At 40.2% G+C, this 4,713-nt stretch overlaps 1 pseudogene; it reads left to right on the top strand.

The window, feature by feature from the left end:
* The first annotated feature begins 351 nt into the window (after positions 1-351).
* LOC122555935 lies at positions 352-461 on the top strand (annotated as a pseudogene).
* The last annotated feature ends 4,252 nt before the right edge of the window (positions 462-4,713 follow it).

The raw sequence follows: 4,713 nt of genomic DNA, 5'->3' as shown, positions 1-4,713 counted from the left end.
TCATTCCTTCACTGTCGCTGAGGCAAAATCCTGGAATTCCACCTCCAATGACATTGTGGGTCAACCCACAGCAGGTGGACTGTAGTGGTTCAAGAAGTGCACCACCACCTTCGCAAGGGCAACTAGGGACGGGCAATAAACAATGGCCAGCCAGTAACGCCCATATCCCACAAATGAATAAATAACAAAAAAGCAAAAGGAGGCAGTGGTATAGTGATAATATCACCAGATTAGACCAGGGCCAAGAGTGTATTGCTGGAAAAGCACACCAGTCAGGCATCTGAGGAGCAGGAGAATTGACGTTTTGGGCATAAGACTTACATCAGACTCTTCTCAGGTCTATTTAGTATCACCCATGGCCATACTGGTCTGCAAATGCCTGATCTCAGAAGCTAAGCAGACTCAGGCCTGGTTAGTACTTGGATGGGAGACTGCCTGGGAATACCAGGTGCATAAGGATTAGACCAGAGGACAGACGAATGGTAGAGCAGGCTTGAATGGCCCATTCTTGCTCCTACTTTCTAGATTTTTGGAGGCACCAGTTCAAACACTTTTATGGCAGCTGGTACAATTTAAGTACAATTAATATAACCTGAAATTGGTGATCATCACTGGTTATTGTGAAAATTTATCTGGACTGCTGATAACCTTTAGGGAAACAATAATGTTGTAATTTTACCCACCTCTACCACTTCCTCTGGTAGCTCATTCATATGTGCACCATCCTCTATGTGAAAACATCGCCCCTCAGGTCCCTTTTAACTCTGTCCCTTCTCACTCTAAACCTATGCCCTCTAGTTTTGGACTCCCCTACCCTGGGAAAATAGCTTGGCTATTCACCTTATCTATGCCCCTCATAATATTACAAACCTCTATAAGGTCATTCTGCAACCTCCAATGCTCTGGGGAAAAAAGTCCCAACCAAGCCAGCCTCTCTTTATAACTCAAATCCTCCAGTCTTGGAAACATTCTTGTAAATGTTTTTTGCATACTTTCCAGTTTAATAACATCCTTCAAAGAGCAGGATGACCAGAATTTTACACAGTACTCTGAAAGTGGTCTTACCAGTGCATTTTACAGCCATAGGCAGTATTTAGGTGGCATGGTGGCTCAGTGGTTAACACTGCTGCCTCAGAGTGCAAGGGACTCGGGTTCAATTCCAGCTTTGGGCAACAGTCTGTGTGGGGGTTATACATTTTCCCCATGTCTGTCTGGGTTTCCTTCAGGTGCTCTGGTTTCTTCCCACAGTCCGAAGATGTGTGGGCAGGTGGATTGGCTGAGCTAAATTGCCCATAGTGCTCAGAGATGCCTGTGTTAGGGGTAAATGTAGGGGGATGGGTTACTCTTCAGAGGGTCAGTGTGGACTTTTTGGGCCAAATGGCCTGTTTCCACACTGTAGGGATTCTTAGTTCAATGCTCAGACCAATGAAGGCAGGTGTACCAAATACCTTCTTCATCACCCTGTCTACCTGCAACTCCACTTTCAAGAAACTATGTACTTAGAATCATAGAATTCCCACAGTGTGGAAACAGGCCATTTGGCCCAAAAGGTCCACATCAACCCTCTGAAAAGCATCCCACCCAAACCCCTCCCTGTCAACTGGGCACCTTTACCCATTTCTTGCTACATCCTAAAAAATATTCAAATTAGTAAGGCATAACCTCACAACTTTCTCTCATATGGGTTTCTAAACTGTTAACCTCAACTATTTTTATACCAACTAATTGATTAAAGAAACTATTTAATGTCCCCTCAAAAGAAAAATATTTAAACTCACAACTGAGACATACCAGTCTGACTCAGCTTGTATTCTTCGAAATGAAGGCTCAGTTGTGACCAGTACATTCATTTCCAAGTTCTTTTCACTGGTTTTTACCTCTTGGTTGTCAATTGTATGTTGAATTTAAAAGTGAAAGGTGAAGTAATCAATTGTTATCTCTAGAATCATCTCTGAACTGTCCTTGGAAATACTCATGAGCTGGCGACATGTTGTTTTGTTACCTCTCCAATGGAGGTTGGCCCAATCATAACACAATTGCTGCTCTTTTCCATTCACCAGTTGGGTGATCTATGTGAAGAACTTAGTCATTTTTGGGTAGAATTTTCACTAAGGTGAACACAATTCACCCAAAATAGAACAAAACAATATCGGACATTGAGGAATTGCAAAACAACAATTGGTGGAACTTGACTTTCTGTCATTTTTTTTGTACTGGGTTCAAAACTGGAAGCTGGCCAAACCTGCAGACTGAATAAATCACCACGGTGAACTGCAGCTTTTACACCCTTTTGTGGAGGCTCTTAAATTGAGCAATGTTTCGGCACAAAGCCTAAATTGATGTATTCTTAAAAATTTGGAAAACATTGCTAATTTAGTTAGAAATGAACTCTTGTGTATCTATGAAACTAGAAAGTGGCTCAGCACAGTTTCTTTTAGGCAATTTCAGTTGTGCAGTTATTTTCTGATTGCCTGAATGACTTGTAAAGGCAAAATTACCATAATCTTACCAGACCATAACGAGAGAGGCAACAAGTGATCATTTAATTTGAGGGCTCCCACACCTGAAGTGAGGGGAAGAAGTTGAGAAAGAGAGTCCTTCATAATACCTCAGCTGAAGCAGGAATTGAACTCAAGTTTTTGGTGTCACTCTACATATCAAATCTATTGTACAGACAACGGGGCTACCCAGCCTCATCACTGATTATCTGTAACTCAAGAGATTCACTTCAATCAGGGCACAGTTTATTGCTTCATTGGTGCCCAAAGCCCCACCACCTTAAACATTCACTCCCTAAATATACTGGCACACTGCGACTGGAGAGTATAAATTAGGAATAGTAAACCATTCAGCTCCTTGAGGCTGTTCTGCCATTCAATGAGACCGTGGCTGATCTGTGGCCGGACTCCATTACCTGCCTTTGGCTGTTTTCCCATAATACCTTTGCTTATTGAAAAAATAATTTCCATCTCGGATTTAAAATTAACAACTGATCTAACATTTAAAAGATACACTCCATCAACTTCCCAATGCTTCCTTCTTCAGCTGCACACATACTTTTAGTTTCTGCAGATGCTACTGTGCTCACGCTTTGGAGTTCCAGCCAGCAGGGAAATCCAAGGACATGTAGCCTGGAAGGACAGTGACAATGAGCACAGGAGGACGCTATCAATTGCAAGTTCTCCTCCACGTCACATACTCCAAACTATATTGCTACCCCTGCACCACTGATTGGTCAAAATCGTGAAATTCCTTCCCTAAACACTCTATGGGAAGTTCAAGAAAGTGACTCACCACCATGCTCTGCAGGACAGTTGGGATGGACAACAAGTGATGGTCTTAACAGTGCTGGCACATTCTGCGAATGAATAAAACATTTAAATTAGGGAAAGTCATAGTTCTTGGACTAGGCACTCATTAAAATCTCTTTTTTTTGTGATTAAACTCATTTTCAACTGCATTAATAAAATAGTAAAAGGTTCCTGTGGAAAAAAATAACCAGATCCTTTCTGAAACCTAAAATGTTGTGTTAATTTGCAGAGAAGTTTATGTTTGTGATTATGAAAAGAAGCTTGGGCTTGAAACTTGATGATAACATCATGTCAGAAAAGTAGCACAATTTTGAGAGCAATTTGTGCTCAGAATACCAATCACACCTAAAGTGTTTTTGTTTAAGCTTAAACTTTGGATAGCTGCAAGGAATTCTACGGTACAGTGTCTTCCTTTTTTCAGCTAAAAATGTTAAATGTTATTTCAGATTAAATGTGGTTTCAGAATAATGTTGCTGAGCCAAAAATGTGGGAATGATTGAGATGTCAAAATCCTTTTGGCCATAAAGCCCACTGCATCAATGTGCAATCGGACCTCAAAAAAGTAACACTGTTGTTCGGAAATATTAATGCCTGCAGCTTCAGTTACACTAAAACAAATGGTTTATGTATCATTTTTGTTTATCTGGTGGTAGCTTTCGTTCTGAGTCAGAATGCTATAGTTTCCATACTCACTTCAATACATGACTTGAATACATGAACTAGGCGAACTCTTCAGAGTAGTACTGACCGTACTGCAAGGTCTAAACTGCATTCCATTGGATTAAATATTATACTGAGTCATAAACTGAATGTTCTAGTCAATGATAAACATCCCAGGTCAGTTCTTGACAACCAGGATGTACTGGTATTCTCACTCAGTAATTTTCTCATCGCATGAAATTTCCAATCATCATAACCTGAGTGGGCAGGGAACAAAATCCGTTACACAGCTCCCCACCAGCATTCTACAATGGAAATCAAATAGGGAATTCAGATATAAAGAGAACCTAACAAACACACCAGGAAGAAGGGTTATATATTGGTTATGATGATAGAATTAAATATGAAAATCAGAAGTTTGTTGAGCTGAATGATTTTGTTTTATGCTGTATAACCCTGTGAAATGAAATATCAGTCTCAATATGGGCAAGTATACTATAATGGGAAGCAAATTGCAGGAACTTGCAAATTACACATTTTCACTCTAGCAGTAGCAATCACAAGAAAAAAACTTGTGTATTCTTGGCATCAACCATTACGATTGGAGGTTATGATGCAGGTTCAACTTTAAATATATATTTCCTCTTTTTGACATTCTGCAATAAATTGTATTGACAAGGATCCTATACTTGAATATTCCTCAGAGTTAAATGTCCCTTCTATCATCTGCAACTGGAAATAA

This window comes from Chiloscyllium plagiosum, chromosome 1 (genome assembly GCF_004010195.1).
Source record: "Chiloscyllium plagiosum isolate BGI_BamShark_2017 chromosome 1, ASM401019v2, whole genome shotgun sequence".
Taxonomy (NCBI): Eukaryota; Metazoa; Chordata; class Chondrichthyes; order Orectolobiformes; family Hemiscylliidae; genus Chiloscyllium; species Chiloscyllium plagiosum.
Note: the sequence above shows the minus strand (reverse complement) of the source record. Positions and strands in the feature narration are given on the sequence as shown.